At 43.8% G+C, this 18,724-nt stretch overlaps 1 protein-coding gene and 1 long non-coding RNA gene across 9 annotated transcripts in view; one reads left to right on the top strand and one right to left on the bottom strand.

The window, feature by feature from the left end:
* Positions 1-18,724, bottom strand: part of ahdc1 (AT hook, DNA binding motif, containing 1) — a 207,145-nt gene that overhangs the window by 64,490 nt on the left and 123,931 nt on the right. The gene's annotated exons all lie outside the window — the stretch shown is intronic.
* Positions 2,603-7,133, top strand: LOC138741863 (uncharacterized). Its single transcript, XR_011343824.1, has 2 exons — positions 2,603-2,829; positions 6,892-7,133. It is a non-coding gene; the product is annotated as an uncharacterized lncRNA (long non-coding RNA).

Here is an 18,724-nt window from a genome sequence, read left to right as displayed (position 1 = left end):
AATCCCTAAAGCACAACCATCAACAACTTCCATAAGACGAGCAAAACTGTACGTGATTTATCAGGTGTGGTCTCTTCACCACATTGTTCAGTTGTAGCAACATCTCTCTGCATTTGTGTTCCATTCCCTTTGCAATAAATTCAACACTTCATTTACCTGCCTGCTGCATGCTACCTTTCTGTTCCATGTGCATGGAACCCCAGACATTCTTTATCACAGCATTTTGTTGCCCGTCTCCATTTTAATAGCAATTTGACTTTCTACTTTTCAGACTAGTGAATCGTCTACCATTTTCCCACTTGCTTGATCAACCCACATTCTATTGCTGTTTTTCAGTGTGCTCCTCACAACTTGCTTTCGCACCTATCTTCATATCACCAGCATGTTTGGCGAATGGACCCACAGCTCCTTCCAAATCTCCCACACCAGGGAGCTTCCATTGGCATGGTGCTGCGAAGGAGGGTCTTCACTCCAGGTGCTAACCCCTCTCAGCCTTGCATCGAGGCATCCAGGCCAGATGAAAGTGGAAGTCAAAGAATGAGTGTAGAGCCAAGTTCACAAGGTAGCCTGGAGAAAGAAGAACCATTATCCTCCAAGGCACCCCCAAAGATTATGCACCTGTTCTCATCAGATACTGAAACACATTTCCACCAGTTCAGGATGTTGCTCTCCCGCAGCCTTTTCTATGACTGTGAAACTTTGGTTCAGTTAATTAAATGAGTTAAGGTTCACATTTACAGCTCCTTGATCACTTGACAACGCACTGTAGGACTGCCTGTGAGAATGGCAGTCAGGCACATGGTGTGGCAGAGACTTTCTAGCAAGTGGCATCCAAAGCTGGATCATGTACAAGCACGGTGGGTGTGGGAAGGAAGCAGGGAGCAGATTTCCTGCTAAGATCCATTGACAATCCAAGTCCTGCTTGGCCGCCACGCTGAGCTCCCAACCCCCTTCCAAGACCAGACAGAAGAGAGAGACTGGTAATTTTACAGCAGCTACTTGTGTGAAATGTTCACATGGTGTCAAGGTGAGACTGCAGATTGGATAGAACATTGGCTTCATGGTAGAAAGTAGTGAGTGATGGTGAAAGGTGGTTTTTGGACTGGAGACCTGTGACTAGTGGTGTGCCTAAGGGTTTGATGCTGATGCCATTGCTGTCAGTCATCTATATCAATAATTCAGGGTGAGGGATGATTAGCAAATTTGCAGATGAAATTAAAATGTTTGGTATCATAGACAGTGAAGATGGTTGTTAAAGATTTCAGAAGGATTTTAATTGGTTACATGGGTGGACAGAGGAATGGTTGATGGAATTTAATACAAAGAAACGTGAGGTGTTGCAGTTTGGAAAATCTAGCATGGTTGGACCTACGCAGTAAATAGTGGGGAACTGCGGAGTGTTGCAGAGCAGATGGATCTAGGAATACAGGTACATAGAACTGTCAAAGTGGAGTTACAGGTAGAGAGGGGGTGTCAAAAAGGCTTTTGGCTCCTTCACCCTCATCAGAGTACTGAATATTGCAGTATATAAGATGTTGGTGACGTCCCGTTTGTTCAATTTTCATCACGGTGATATGTGATATAGGAAAAATGTTGTCAAGCAGCAAAGAAGATTTTCAAGGATGTTGCCAGGACTCAGAGCCTATCGGGAGAAGTTGAGCAGGCTGGTGCTTCATTTATGGAGGGCAAAAGGATGAAGGGATCGAAAATCATGAGAAGAATAAATAGGGTGAGTTTTTTTTCCCCCCAGACTAGCCGAATCGGTAACCAGAGATCATTGGTTTAAAGTGGGGGTGGATATATTTAACAGTAACCTGAGGGGTCACTTTTTCTTACACAGAGGGTGGTGGGTGTGTGGAGAAGGTAGTGGAGGCAGGTACTATTGCAATGTTTAAGAAAAAATTGGACAGATACGTGGATACGATGTGTTTTAGAGGGATGTGGGCCAAATGCAGGCAGGTTGGATTAATCACAGTGTGAGTAGGCCATTTAGGTCAGCATGGGGAAGTTGGGCCAAAGGGCCTGTTTCCACATTCCATGACTCCATAATCGTAATCATTAATGAAGGCAGACAATCAGTTCAGTGACAATGCAAGGTGAGAATGTTAGGCTTGGGGTGTCTCAAATACTTAGAATGATGACCACTTTCTTCCTGAACTGCCCCTTATTGCTCATGGCTTCCACTCTCGAGGTCAATTCCAACCTAACTGAGCAAAGTCTAATGCTACTGTTTCGTTAAATATTGGAATCACAATACCCCAAAATATGAAGAAGCCCATATCAGAAAGAAGAGAAAATTAAGGCACATGATTTGGGGGGGGGGGGGGGTGCTGGGGAATGAGTGGGGGATGGAATATTCAAGGAAGAGACGATTAGAGGAAAAACGATACAAAAAAAATGAGGAAGTAAAAGGAAAACAGCACAGAGAGAAAGCAAAACCAAGACTTGGAGTATGGAAAACAGCATGCTTTCAATACATAAAATGAAAGGGGGCCAATATATGTCTGATGTAAACTCAGAGACAGGTGGAAAATGTATTAGCCATATGACTTGCACTGGAAACCAGTGCATCACAATCACTTCATATCACGTTACATGCCATGGCTTTTTTTTGAAACGGGTTTGAACAGGACTTGGTGTACACTTGGCATACTCCTGGATAAGAGCATAAGAATTCAGAGCAGGAATACGTCCCACAGTGCCTGCTCCGCTATTCAATAAGGTCATGACCGTAGGAGAGTCTGGGACCAGAAGGCACAGCCTCAAAGCAAAAGGTCATCTCTTCAGAACAGAGATGAGGAATTAGCGTACAGTACAGTTAGCATACAGGTTAGCACAATGCTGTTACAGCACAAGCTATCACGACCAGGATTTGAATCCCATGCTGTTTGTAAGGAGTTTGTATGTTCTCCCAGTGTTTGCATGGGCTCCTCCCCTGGGGCTCCAGTTTCTACCCAGTTGTTCGAAACATACCAGTTGTGTAGGTTATCTGGGTGGCACGGGCTCTTGGGTCAAAATGGTGTGTTATCGTGTTGTATGTCTAAATTTAAAATTAAATGTAAAATTCAAATTTAAATTTAAAATTTCTTAAGCCAGAGGGCAATGAATCTGTGGAATTCATTGCCATGGAAGGCTGTAGAGGCCAAGATAGTGGATAGATTTAAAGCAGAGGCTGATAGTTTCTTGATTAATAAGAAAATGGGATTGAAAGGAAGAATACATCAGTTATGATTTTAATGGCTGAACAGGCTTGATGGCCTCAACAGCCTAATTCTGCTCCTCTCTCTTATGATCTGGTTGTTGACTCAGCTCCACCTACTTGCTTTTTCCCATAACCCCAAATTTCCCAACCATGCAAAAACTCTTTCTACCTGTGTCTTAAAAACATTCAATGAGGCAGCCTTTACTGCTTCCTTGGGCAGAAAATTCCACAGATTCACCACTCTCTGAGAAAAGCAGTTCTGCCTCATCTCCATCCTAAACCTACTTTCCAGCACTTTGACGCGATGTGCCTGAGTTCTGGTCTCACCTACCAGAGGAGACCATTTTTCTTTCTCTGTCTTATCTATCCCTTTCGTAATTTAATATATTTCTGTAAGATCCCCTCTCATTCTTCTGAATTGCAGTGAGTACAGTCCCAGGCAACTCAACTTAACATCTCCTCATAGGCTAACCCCCTCCTCTCCAGAACTGGCCTGGTGAATCTCCTCTGCAGCGCCTCCAAAGCTAGCAGATCACTTCACGCAGTTCTCCAAGTGTAGCCTCATCAGTTGTATCAGATCCTCCCCGCTCTTAAATTAATTGTCTCCAGCAATTAAGGATAACATTTCATTTGCCCTGTTGATAACCTGTTGCATCTGCAAACCCCGATCTTTCAGGATTCACTCCTCTGTCCCCCTGTGCAGTGGAATGATGCTAATTAAATAATAATCTGATCTTTTAGTTTCCTTCCAAAGTGTATGGCCTCACATTTACCAACATTGTATTCCCTCTGCCTGACCCCTGCCCACTCACTTAACATTTCTATATTTCTCTGCAGACTCTTAGCATCCTCTGCACAATTTAACATCATCGGCAAACTTACTCTGCACTTCTTCCAAATCTTTAATGTACATTGTGAAGAGTTGTAGACCAAATACTGACCCCTGTGGAACTCCTCTTTGCACTGATTGCCAACTCTCTTTGCCATCCCAACTCTCTTGCTTAACCAATCCTCTATCCATGCTAATACATTACCCCCCCCCCCCCCTACTCGATGCATCCTTTATTTAATGGACAAGTCTTTTATGTGGTACCTTCTGGAAATCCAGTACACAACATCCACCTGTTCCCCTCTATCTGCCCCACTCATCATACCTTCATAGAACGTTTTGAAAGCCATTCGCTTAGACAGCCTACTTTTACCAAGAAAATGTCAATGGAAGTGGCCAAAGTGGCCAAACAACTAAATACTTAACAAATACATTCATGGTTAAATCACAGACAGCTTATGCCTAGTGTCATTGACTAAGCAGATAGCAGGAAACATTTCCCCAACAAAGAGGTATCAAAAACTAGAAGGCTTTGGCTTAGGATGGGGGATGGGGTGGGGAGGGGAATGGGGGGGGGGGGGGAGAAAGTTTTACAGAGATCAGAGCAAGATGTTTTTGAACTCGAGTATGGTTAGAATCAGGAACACAATTGCTGAGTGGTAGGTAGAAGCAGAATCTGTCAGGATACCCAAGTGTCTAGCCAAGACAAAGAAGGGTCTGGACCAAGTGCAGGTAAATGGGATTAATGCAACGTTATAATTGATGGTCAGAGTGGATATAGTGGGCATTTCTGAGCTGTGTGACTCTGCACACACCCCGTTCTGCAAAGTGACGTTATTTCAACCCACTAAAATGCAGAGTTAGCAGATAAAAGTTCTTGTGCTCATGTAAGAATAACTGATCATTAATAAACTTTGAAGAGACTTCCTCCTCCATACTCCCCGAAGGCAATGACTAATGACACAGGACTAAAGTCTGTGTGATGGGATTCTTCACTGGATGCCTTTGTGAAAACATCAGGAGCAGAAAACCTGGCGGCATGAAGTGGAACAGCTAATCTTAACCCTGCCTATTTCCCCAGAGGTAAATCTTTGGAAAGGAATGGGACATCGTTTCCTTCCCATTCCCAGGCTGGGCTTGGTGAAATGCTGCACCGCTCTACTCCCTGTGGCCCGCCCAGACCTTTCTACTCTGGTTGCATTGAGTGCCATACCAAAGAGCCTGGCTCTACTTCAAGCCTTCCTGTGTGCAGTTATTATGATGTTTGAGAAACCTCAATTTAAGATCAAAAGGCAGCAACCTCCGTGCATGTCTGCAGTCACCAGCTCCAGCAGTCCCAAGTAGAGGTTCCTGTAACCATGACAATCTGCAGTGGCTTCAGCTCATCAGAGGTACACTTCTGAACATTACAATGGAAAGAGGATGGGGTGGAGTGAGGCGGGGGAGTTGGAAACTGTGATTGACAAATATGCAATTCTTCCAAATCAACCCATGTATTTCTAATTGTGCTTTTTTTGTAAATGCAGAGGGGTTGAACTGATAATATTTCATAATAGATTAACCTCTATTAAATTAATCTGGAATGAATGATTATTATAAATTGAACAGCACAGCTCTTTTGATAATATTTTTAGTTGTAAACCTTCTGTTCCACAGCAAAGAAACTGCATTGAGCATAGCTGACATCTGTATTCTATTAAGACTTCAGCTGTAAGTGGACTGAAGCAACCTCTCTCTCATCCCTCTCCATGCAGTCCACAACAAAACACAGCCCAACATGAATAAATAATTCAGCTTGCTCTGCCAAACGTGATGTCTGCCTACAGTCGATTGCTGCAGAAGTGTTGTAATGCATACCAAAAGCAGCACAGGTTTTTTTTTTGCTTTTTCGCTCTGAGCCCAGAGACTCTGAGCCGCGCGCTGAATTACTGCAACCTGCCCAGCACGTCCCCAAAAACAAGCCATTTCAGCAAGACACGTGCTGAGTGCCCTCTCCCTCAATTCTGCGCACTCTCTCTTCTAGTGACCAATGCATGTGTTTATGTGAGACAATGAGTTACAGTGCACTAATCTGTATACACCAACACACCATGTTCTGTGCTAGCAAAGAAGAATGCTGGTGGCCCTTTGATGACAGAGCTCACAGCAGACACTTGACTTACATAAGAGACAAAATGGTTTTTAAAATCCCAATGTAACGTGGCTTACCTCAAGAGCTAAATATACTGGTAATACAGTCATTGGATTACAGGGATAACAAAAGTTTGCATTTCTGCATCACCTTTCATATCCCTCGCAGGAACCAATCAAATACTTTTGGACTAGGGAAAATGAACACAGTGAGCTTTCACAACTGAATTTTGGTGATGGTGCAAGGGATGTAAATATTGATTCTGGGACATCTGAGGTAGGGACGTTGCTCCTTTTTCAATGTGGTGATGCTGGATCTTCAGACAGACCAGGGTGATATGGCTTTGTTACTCCTGATACTTTTGTTACTCCTGATATTTGGGTCCTGGTTCATGATCTCAGCTCGAAACATCAACTATGTCTCTGTTTCCACAGATGCTGCTGACCCGCTGAGTTCTTCTAGCAGTTTGTTTTTTTTTGTGTTATGGTTTAATTTTAACTGGCAATCATGCTAATGTTGTAAAAACCCAGAATTGCTGAAGAAGCTCAGCAGGTCCCACGGTGACTAAAGGGGGTTTCGAGCCCGTGCCCTTTCTTCCATGTATGCTGCGAGACCAGCTGAATTCCTCCAGCATTTTTGTGTTTTTACTACAAGCACAGCGTCTACAAACTTTTGTGCTTCACACTGTACTAATATAATCGGTTCACAATTTTAGTATTCTTTCTCCAGGTTGGACATTGTTGGATGACCGACTTTCAACTATGGGTAATATCAGAGAGTGGAAGCAATTGCATTGTTGGGGTCTGGAGCCACATGTTGGCCAACTTGGCAAGGATAACATACCTCCCTTCAGAGAAGGGCACAAGTGAACCTGTCCACTTTCTGCACCAACCAATACATTGGACGAAACTGCAAATTTGAGTAGCTCTGTCCTGAAGAACCAATAAAACCCCTGAAGCATTTTGAGACTTCTTGATAGCAATGGAACTGTGAGGTAAAACATACAAGTCTGCAGACACAGTGGTTGAAGTGAAAACACAATGCTGGAGAAACTCAAAAGGTCAAACAGTGTACAGGACAACTCTAATTATCCGAAATCAGATTCTCTAAAATCCTCATTTATCTGAATTTGTCCTTGTTTCAGGTAACTCCCGCCCCTCTTTATTTCCATTTCTCCTTTACCTTCCCCTATTGATTTTTCTCTCCAACTCTCCCTCTCAAACTGCGTGCAACTGTCTCCCAGCTGCAAGTGGTTGGAAGAATCCCTTGTCCTAGTGTCATCATGGAGAGTGGCCTACTGGACAGAAGCAGTACCTCTGGCTCAGTGGCATTTCCTTCCCTTTCCCTCGTATCCTCGGCACACCAGGCGCCGATGCTGACTCCCCTCAGTCTACTTCTCTGGTGTGCATGTGCAGTAGGGTTAGGGGAGGATTCAGATGCGGGACTTCAGCGCAGGACTCTGGCATCGGGTGGTCCGGTGACTGGGTAGACAGGAGACTGCCGACTCGCTAGTGTGTGTTCCACAACCCTGGAAGCCTCCCCGGGTTTACCAGCAGTGGTGGGTTCATGTCGGGGATTGGCAGCAGTGGGTGGGTGGTCTCGGTGATCAGCGGCCATGTTGGGTTCGGCTCGGTGATTGGTGGCAGCCATCGTTTATTTTGGTGAGAATTAAACATTATTTTAATGTTTAAAAAAGCCTTCCCTTGTTGTTTGTTGTTATTTAAACATTGATAGATAATTAGCTGTTGCTACTGGGCTGTTTTTAAAAAACGACCAGTTCTCTGAAAAAAAAGTTTATCTGACAGAGTCCTGGTCCCAACCATTTTGGATAATTGGAGTTATTCTGTATTTTGTACAGCAAAAATTAAGATACATAACTAACTTTTTGGGCTTGAGCCCCTCATCAAGGTATAAGCAACATGTAGGCAGGTACACAAACACAATAGTGGTGGGGAGCACAGTTGCAAAGACGGGAGGTAATAGGTAGATAAGGGAGGGAGGGCACATCAGCAAATAGGGGAGAGGGATGGCTCTGTGAATGGAGATGGAAGGAGGTGGAGAGCTGGAGGAAAGTAGACATAGGGATGGGGAAGAAAGGGAGAATAGGGAGTGGGCGAGCAGAAACCGGAAATCGACGTTAATGCCATCTAGTTGGAGAATCCCCAGATGAAACAATGTGTGGCTACTCTAATTTATGAGTGGTCTTGGTTGGACAGTACATGAGACCATGGTTAGACATGTCAGGATTGGAGTGGGGCACTGAGTTGAAATGGTTGGCCACTGGAAGGTCCCTGCCACTGATGCGGCCAGAGAAAAGGTGCTCAGCCAAGCGATCGCCCAGTCTACGTACTGTCTCTTCAATTTAGAGAAGGCCACAGTAGGAGCACCAGATGCAGTAGATAACTCCCACGAATACACAAGTGAAGAGCAGTTTGTGGCTCCGAATAGTAGTGAGGGAAGAGGTATGGGCACACGAGTGGCACTCCCTGCGGCCACAGGGGAAGGTACCAAGGGGGCGAATGGTTGCACTGGAATAATGGAAGTGTGTTCAGATCCCATGGAGAACCCAGAGCGCAGCAATCTCCTGCACACCTGGACCCTGTGCCCATTTCTTGGCAACATTCTAAGGATATGATTTAAACCATGTTCCTATTAATGGTAATAATAAACTTTAAAACCTGTATTTTGCTCAGATGGAGACGATCAAAGCACAGAGTGTTCTGCCCCTATTCTTACACGGAATACATTGGAACATTCATCAGTTCAGTAAAAATTTAAGACTTGTAAGAATGTCAAAGGAAATTCAAAACATGAAAAAAAATCACACGATGAACTGAATTAGCTCTATTGATGTAGAACATTCATTTCTGAAAGGCGTGATATTAGAAATATCTCTGTCTTTGTTGACTTTGGGATCAATGCTCTAGAATCAAGCTTAGAGGCCATATGGCCCATTGAAGTTATGCCATCTTCTCGTGGATCTTTTTCCCCTGGAAGAGTCTCCATATTGTTTCTGGTTAGCCCCTAACACATTAGTCTCATGTGTTTATCTGATTTTCTTTTAAAGGTCCCGACTGGTACCAGCGAGTCCCACACTTACTGAATAAATTTTTTCCTCACGTCATCCTTTTATTTCTTACTCCATGTTTTAAATCGGTGGTTTCCCCGAGATCTTGAACCATCCACTGGTGGGACACACTTTACTCTTATCACGTATGTCCCCTCTCAATCTTCTTGGTTCAACCTGCTTCACCTCAGCATTCACATAGCAATGAACGATTGCTCTGTGCCAGAAAAAGGTGAAGGCGTGTGAGAAACCTTTCCATTTTTGATGAAGCCATGCTCTCTTTTCAAATCAGCTTCCATTGTCCTGCAGTCAGACCACAGAGGGGTACTTTACTCCGACAATAAGCAGGAAGTCACGTGAACTTCCAGGGTTGCAGACCCAACCTTGACCCTGGTGTTATAGATCTGCCAAAGACCAGGACGCTGGTTACTGCTGTTCCATCTAATATTGAGCATTAAGTGCTTTTAAAAAACTAAGTGGAGCGATTAAATGGATTTTAAAATTACATCGATTGTTAGTCTGCCTAGAAGTAGACAGAAACTTTTTGAACTACTCCACGACAGGCTTAATTAAAATTCCAATGTTAACTTTAATATTGAAAACACCAGAGATTTTAAATATTTCAATAGCTGACCAGAACAGATATCAAAGGGTGAAATAATAATTCAGGTATTCAAAGCATCCATCTGGTAAGATTAAGACAGGGGGCGGGGGGGGGGGGGGGGGGTCAACATTTCTCCCGTCAGCACTGGTTGTATTGACCTATACCCTAATTCAATTGCAAATAGGTAGAATACAGACATCAAGTATCCATAACTTGATCACAGCTAATCTAGAATTACAATATCTACCTTACCCTTCCCCATCCCCTTACCTCTCTCCTTGCTCACCACCCATCTACTCCTCTGAGCACCCCCTTTCTTCCCACTGGCCCTCAGACTCTCTCATCTCTGCCCCCCCAACTCTCCCTGACCTCTCCTGCCTGCCACCTCCACCCTCTGACCTCTCTTGCCTGCCTCTGTCTCCCTCCAGCCTCCCCAGCCTGCAACATCCCTCCCCTCCCTCTCTCTGTCTTCTCCAACCCCTTACTTCCTTCCCCCTCCCCCATTCCCCCATCACTCTCCTTCATGCCCTCCCACCCATATCCACCTATGACCTAGTGTTTCTGGGCCTGTGCTCTTCACTGCCTCTCACCCCATTACCTTGATGAAAGTCTCAGGGCCAAAACATAATTTATGTACCTTCACTATATAAAATATGTTGTGTGATCTGCTGAGTTCCTCCAGCATTCTTTGATCTGTCCCTATTAAAAATGTCTACCTACTTTCAAGTCAAGCTAAAGCCCTGGCTTATAAAAAGGGGAGAAAATGTTCATCACATAAAGCAAACAGAAAAGATAGGTAAGATTGTAATATGAATAGTAAATGCTGGAGATACTCAATGGGTCGGGCAATATCCACACAGAGGGACTAAGAGCTAACGTTTCAGGTGAATGGCCCCTCAAACTTAATGAGGGAAAGTTAGGAATCAAACATGTCTTAAGTTGCAGTGGAAGAATGAGGTGAGGAGAGAATAGAGGGACTGTGAGTAATACGAGTGACTGATTGCCTGATGGCAGCACTGCCAGCTGAGGGAGGCTCCTTCCTGCAGCTGCTCTGACTGATGGAGGTATGAACAGAAAGGGGTTAATGAAGGTGTGGTGTAAACAAACTCCGCAGTAAGTAGAAATCTCAATAAGGCATCAGAAAGATGGGCATTCTCAACAGGTAAACATTTCCTGACGAAGGGCTTTGGCCTGAAATGTTGACAGTCTTTTGTTAACTGTCTGATCTGGTGAGTTCCTCCAGCCTTTCATATATTGTTCTTTAAAGACTCAGCAAGTCAAATAACATCTGTAGAGAGAGAATTTGGAGCTAACATCACAGAATGATAACCAGAACTGATTAGCTCTGACACAAACTCAAAAGGTTGGTTCTCTGACCTTCCTGTTCAACCGCTTGCCCTCTTACCACTTCCCTTCTTGCTACAGGTGAAGTGGTGATTCATGTGCACCTCTTCCAAAATTCCGTTGACTGCATGGCCAGGGCATGCTTTTATCTAAGCTAGAGTAACTAAGTGCCATTTGACTGCCCACGTAGCATAGCACCTTCTTTCAGTTCACAGGAATGACCCTGAACTTCAAATTGCATGCCACTTTAATTCTACAGCCCACATCCAGTCTAATCCCTTATACTGTCCCAATATTCATTTAAATCACATCACCTCATCTTCTCACTGGGCATGTCACAGCCTTCAACGTGTAATTCAGGAATTCAGATAACCAGCCTTTCCATTTTGTAAAAACACAATGCTGGAGGTATAACAGTGTAGTTTATAGAGCAAAGATAAAGATACATAACCAATATTTCAGGCTTCATCAAGGAACCTTGATGAAGGGCTCAAGCCTGAAACTTTGGTTATGCATCTTTATCTTTGCTCTATAAACTGCACTGTTTATTTTCTGCAGCTTGTGTTTTTACTTCAGTCGCGCTGTCTGCAGACTTTTGAGTTTTACTCCTCCCAGTGCTGACTAGTTCCAATGAAGATTCTTCAAACTCTAATGTTAACATTGTTTTCTCTCCATGGCTGCTTCCCAAACAACTAAGTATTTTTGCACCCTCAATTATTTCAGACTTTCCTCAACAGCAATCTTCTACTCATCAAACAAATAACATTGGAACAGTATCTCTGGTATAAATGCAGAATATGCTGGAAACACTCAGATTTCTCAATAGACAATGAACCCGTGGACACTACACTTTTTCTCTCTTTTTGCACCAACTATTTATTGTTTTTGTCTCATGTATTTACAGAATTGTAACACAGCAATTTGGCACCTTGTTCTGCACAGTACCGCTGCCACAAAACAACAAATTTTGTGACACATGTTCATGACAATGAGCCTGATTCTGAAAGTCAGGCTGCACATTGGAAAAAGACACCAAGTCAGCACCTCAGGTGAGAACTGAACCACAGACTGTGTTTCTCTCTCCACAATCGCTGCCAGACTGTTTCGGATTTCCTGCATCTGCAGTACTTTAATCCATTTTGGAATCTGGGTCTGTGATTCCAGTGAGGATTGGAAGGGGAGCTGGAAGATCACCTGATCTTTGATCAGACTTAGAAATTGTCTATATTTTATACGTCACCAAACCTTCTATTTATGTGGCTTGAGAATCAATCCAAATACCTTCCGTGCTGAAAGCACCTTTTCCAATTTACTTTTTGTTGTGTTGAAAGGTGGGGCAAAGTGCACACAGAATAAGTCTGCATTTGCAAAGATCCTTTCATATAATAACAGATGAAATCCATTGCTGTAAATCATCGGAATACAGTTCTTACTGCTTATAATTCTTTTCTTTTAAAATATACGTTATAATTAAACATTTCAAAAAGCTAGTCTTTTTTTCAACAGAATAGATCAACAACAAAAGAGCTTAAAGCAGACAAACACCAGGGTACAAAACTCACTGGATCGAACATTTCAGTTTTCAATATAGGTCGCTGTGCTTTACAGCAAATGAAAGAGGACAATTATTTCAATGCCTCTGTATTAATTTAGCCTTCCGTGACCAAGAACAAGCAAATATGTTGTCACTTTATCCATCACAGGGACACAACAGATTGCTTTGTTAATATATTTTGTTCAGAAAATGTTTGTCCTTCACAAAGCCAGCCCTTCACAGAAAATAAAATATGAAACCTTCAGCAAATCTGAGGATTCTTGTTCAAAATGCAATCATCATATCCCCAGATGATTTCACTGAAGCATGCTAAAGTTAAATAACGATTTAATAAGTTATTTAACTGTTTCTTTCTTAAAGTGAAGGTACAGCAAATCTAACCACATTTCTTTCCACAGTGAGTGGGAATACTGACCATTTCATTTGGTCCTTGGCTGCCAATGGTGCAAGGGAACTCACAGCATTCAGACCAATCCTCAGGTTCAGCAGTCTGTGCAAGGAGCTTGCTTTGACTGGAACATTTGGACATCGCTGCCTCCTTCCGGAGAGGTGGCAGATAGTATTGCTGCCTGTTGAGGGTCGCGAAGCCTTGGCTGCACTTGGATCCAACGTGCTTGTGTTGCTATTATCCCAAGTATGCTATCGAACAAGGTCCCCGACACTGATTTTAAACGTACGAGGCACCTTGTAAAAACAGCACACGTCGTGAAGATTTGTGCTGCTGGAGAAAAAAAAAATCCATCTGCAACAGCGTGAGCTAACCCCAGCAGCCAACAGAGTTTTTGGAGCTCGCTGTTCCAGGAAGAGAGCCTGCCCGAAAACTCCCTCGTGCTGCAACCCATTATCATTGAAAACAGGTGTTATTTGGGCCTCTCTGACAATTTCAAGTGATTTCAGAGAAAAATGCACAAGACCGAACCAGTGGCTGCAGCTCAGTGTGAAAGATTCAACAAATGTTTTTGCTTTGGTTTTCTCCGTGTACCTGAGTGAGTTACCACTGTAAAGTGAAGTTCGTTAACATTCAAGTTGGGAGGCCCCCAACAGCGAAGAGGGAATAAGTCATGGACTTCCATTAACAGAGACAAACATCCATAACTAAGTGTTTAATGGGCAATTCTGAAATCTAGTACTCATTACCTACCCCAGCAACGCTGCAAAAATGGAGATAACCCTCCTAAAGAGGTCACTTATTTTACTGAAGAGCGTGATGTTCAGATACATTTAATATGAAATAATGATGGATAATTTTTATAATGGAGAATCATGTGGATCAGAGAGAAGATGGCCTCACTGACCACATTCAATGAGTTGGAGATGTCTGAGGCCAAGCAGCCCACTTTATCGATGCCCTTTCCACATTCCAATCCTACACCAGCAGTCCCACTGAGTGGCCACTGCTGGTGCACCATGCTGACTAATGTGTGAGAGGGAAGGGGGCAGGGAGGGAGTCTGTGGCAACCAGTGATGCTGAATCCTTCCCTACTTGTTCACATTCCAGAAGAAAGGAACTCCTTGAATGAACAACGTAAATCTTAGTCAGAATTATATAAATGTATTACAAGATTCAAGATTCTTTTATTGTCAGGTAAAAAAACAGAAAATGTGATATTACATGAAATTTCCTTTACTCTACCATAAGGCAGACAAAGATTCGCTTTCAGCAAAAATTGCCCAGAACCCCTTATAAAGGGAAGCATAAGAGAGTCCCCTCAGAGTCATCGAGTGTCTGTGGATTCGCCTCCAGTGCTCCATGGCCTCCGCAGCCCAACAGACTTTAGTCCAAACCACTGGCAATCCGAGCTCTACATCGAAACCTCCGTCCCGATCAGCAAGCCATCAGTGCTCTCTCACATCTCAGTTCCGATACCTGGTACCCTTTCAGCCAGTCTGAAACTCAACTCCAGCAGTCTGCAGCTTGGTGAGAGTCCCTTGGCTGTAGCCACCAGCTGCCCTCAACCTGCGTGGGTTCCTCGCCTTGAGTCACCAACAGACTGACACCTGTGTATTCTTAAACCATTCTTTTTAAGACTATAAGACCATAAGACATAAGAGCAGAAAGAGGCTATTCAGCCCATCAAGTTTGCCTCAACATTTAATCATGGGCTGATCCACTTTTCCATTCACCCCCACTGCCTGGCCTTCTCCCCCTATCCTTTGATGTCTTGGCTAATCAAGAAACTATTAATCTCTGACTTAATACACCCAATGACCTGACCTCCATACCTGCCTGATTCCAGATTCCAGATTTGTCTCTCTATGGTTGAAGAAATTCTTGAACAAGTGCTAAGCGACACCCTTCAATCCTGAAGTTGTTCCCTCTTGTCCTGGACTCTCCCACCATTGGAAATGACCTTTTTTCATCTATTCAGGCAGTCTCCGTCAGGCTGTGGGACCTTTAAACATTCAGCGCTCAGGCAAGTACACCTCCGCGGGAGCTTTAAACAGTCAGCGATCGGGGCATTGGAACTTGAAAGGAGTTGCAAACAGCAGATGTTCAGTACGTTTAAACATCATGTGTGATTTAAAGCACACGGGCCATTTAAACACCCAGGAACTACCAGCAATGGACTGATGGGCCAGGTAAACAAGACCCGACCACTTGGACACAGATTTGGGTGGGGAGTGGTTCAGGTCAAATTGAGACTACAGCCCCTGAGGCTTCTGCTCCCTACTATCCTCCTGGCCAAAGTACAAACCTTGGCGAACAAACTTGATAAGCTCCAAGCCAGAATTCAACATCAGAGAGGCATCAGGGTGTACTGCGTGATGTGCTTTATGGAAACGTAGCTAAACGTGGACATTCTGGCCATGGTGCTGCAGCCCAAGGGCTACACCCTCCATTATGCTGACCGAACACTAGTGTCTGGAAAAACTAGGGGAGGCGGCATTTGTGTCATCATCAAATCATTGTGGTGCACAGACATGACAGTCATGTCCCAGTCCTGCTCCTGGAACATCTGGCGTTCAAGTGCCGCCCATTCTACTGCTGAGGGAGTTCACCACAACTACCTTGGTCGCAGTATATATTCCACCCCAGGCTAACATCAGGCTGGCACTGGAGGGTCTGTGATTAACAGCCATGAGACAGCACATCCTGATGCTTTCCCGATTATCGTGGGAGACTTCAATCAGGCCAACCTGAAGAAGTCTCTGACAAACTGCCACCAACACGTCAGCTACGAGACCAGGGGAACCAACACACTCGACCACCATGAAGAACGCATACTGAGCCATACCACAACCGCACTTCGGCAAATCTGATCACCTGGCTGTACTTCTACTCACTGAGGACTACAGCAAAAAGATGGCGAAAGTATGGTCAAGGGAGGCAGAGGAGCATCTGCAGGTCTGCTTTTAATCGGTGGGCTAGAACATACTCAAGAACTCATCCATAGACTTGAATGAATATGCAACAGGTGTCACCGACTTCATCAAGACCTGCATGGATCAGTCTATGCCACACTCAGCCCATATTGGAAACAACATCCCAATGGATGTGTGCTTAGCCCACTGCTCTACTCATTATACACCCATTTCTGTGTGGCCAAGCACAATTCCAATGCTATCTACAAGTTTGTTGATGACACCACAGTTGTCGGCAGAATCACAAACAGCACTGAGGAAGGGTCCAGGAAGGAGATGGATCAGTTCGCTGAATGGTGTAACGACAATAACCTTGCAGTCAATGTTAGCAAAACCAAAGCGATGATTGTGGACTTCAGAAGAAAGTCAGGGGAACATGGACCAGCCCTCATCGAGGAATCAGTAGAGGAGAGAGCAAGAACTTCAAATTTCTGGGTGTCAACATCTCCAAGGAGCTGTCATGGAGCCTCCATGTTGATGCAAGCACAAAGAAGGCTCGCCAATGGCTATACTTCGTGAGGTGTCTGAAGAGATTTGGTATGTCACCGAAAACTCTCGGAAGCATCTACATGTGTACCACGGAGAGCATTCTGGCTGGTTGCATCAGTGCCTGATATGGAGGCCTCAACTCTCAGGACAAGAATAAATTCCAGAGGGTTATTCACTTGGCCTGCGACATCACTCAATCGTGGACATCCACATGGGGTGATGACTTTTAAAAAATCCCTTATCTTCAAAGACCCTACCACCCTCTTCATTCCGCTACCTTTGGGAAAAAAGGTGCAGAGGCCTGAAGACGAGCACTCAGCTGCATAAGGACAGCTTCTTCCCCACTGCCATCAGATTCCTGAATGATCAATGAACCAAAGATACTGCCTTACTTTTCGTGCTTTATTTTTAAAATCATAGTAATGTTTTAAGATGGTTATAATATGAACGTTTGCTCTGTGATGCTTCTGCAAAACACTGAATTTCATGACTTGTTCATGACAATAAATCCTGATTCTCTGCTGAAGCTTTTCAACATTTTAAATGTTTCAATGAGATCCACTCTCATTCTCCTAAATTCCAATGAGTACAAGAGCCATTATACATTTCTCATTTGATAATCCTTTCTTTCCTGGAATCATCCTAATGAACTTACTCGAAACCCTTTCCAATGTCAGCACAGCCTTTCTTAAATGAAGAGCCCAAAACTGCTTTCAAGGCTCCAAGTGAGGTCTCACTAGTGCCTTATAAAGCCTCAACATCACATCCCTAACTCATATTCTATTCCTCTTGAAATAGATCCCAGCATTCAAATGGACAACTTGGTGGTTATGATGAGCGGGAAATGCCAAATAAATGTTGTCTTATTGAACAAAACAAATTATATTAAATTAGATTTGGAATGACTGGGAATGCAGGACATGGAACCTCAGGTGGCAAAGTTCACACAACTCTGTTACAGTGCCAGCGACCCAAGTTTGAATCCGCTGCTGTCTGGAAGGAGTTTATATGTTCTTCACTATGTCTGCGTGGGTTTACTCCGTGTGTGCCGGTTTCCACCCACATTCCAATGATGTACAGAATGGGTAGGTTGATTAGTCACATGGGTGTATTTGGGTGCTGAAGGAATGTGGGTTGGAAGGGTCTGTTTCCTTGCTGTGTCCCTCAATTTTTTAAATTATAAAATTCCATGAAACTAATTGCTGGTGCATGACCATTCAGCCAAGGAGATGCTTGTAACTTTCACCCCAATGCAACTCTGGTCTCTGAGTACGGAGCTGCGGGTTGGGGGGGGTGGGGGGGGGAACACAGCTCCGAACCAACATGCACAGACTTCCCAGCCTTTGGGTCTTCTAAAAAAATGTGGGCAGATCTTTTAATATGATTCAATTTACTTATTTTAACTAATTATTTTAAAAGTTAGGATTTATTGGTGGTTTAATTTAAAAATAGTAATTATATTTTGTGTTATTTTAGTTTATAATTAATTGCTATTTAAAGTGTAATGGCGTAATTTCTAAATGACAAATGGCTGCAGTGTCAGTAAGGCATGAAACATTACAAGGTTACTTGTCTTTGTGACATTAACTGCTTAATATGAGTTTTATGTGAAGCATGGCTTATTCTCAGAAGTTGATTGTTTAGATGTATGAGTGACAGATGTAAAATAAATACATCCACAGTCGCCTGCTGGTCAGTCACTCCAACAGCCTGGACTGGGTGTTGTGCTCGCAAGCCCTGCTCAACCTCTGTTCAGATGTCCAGGACATTTGGTGAGATCCCTGGTAACTTACACTGGGAGCTGGTTTCTCGTCAGCTGACAAGAGTCCTGTGGAAGAAAGGGTAGCACAGTTAGCGCAGCAGTTAGTGCAACGCTGTCCAGCGACCCAGGTTCATGGCCCGCGTCATTTGTAAGCAGCTTGCACGGTCTCCCTCTGACAATGTGGGTTTCCTCCAACCCTTCAAAACATAGCGGAGGTGTAGGTTAATTGGATGGCATGGGCTCATTGGCCGAAAGGGCATGTTACAATGCTGTATGTCTAATTTTTAAAAAATATATAACAGTAATATAAATACCATTGTCCAAAGGCGAGTGAGCAGTCGCCACTCAACAGAAGATCCAGGTCTTTCTCAGTTGGTG

The sequence above is a fragment of the Narcine bancroftii genome, chromosome 8, assembly GCF_036971445.1.
Source record: "Narcine bancroftii isolate sNarBan1 chromosome 8, sNarBan1.hap1, whole genome shotgun sequence".
Lineage (NCBI taxonomy): Eukaryota > Metazoa > Chordata > Chondrichthyes > Torpediniformes > Narcinidae > Narcine > Narcine bancroftii.
Note: the sequence above shows the minus strand (reverse complement) of the source record. Positions and strands in the feature narration are given on the sequence as shown.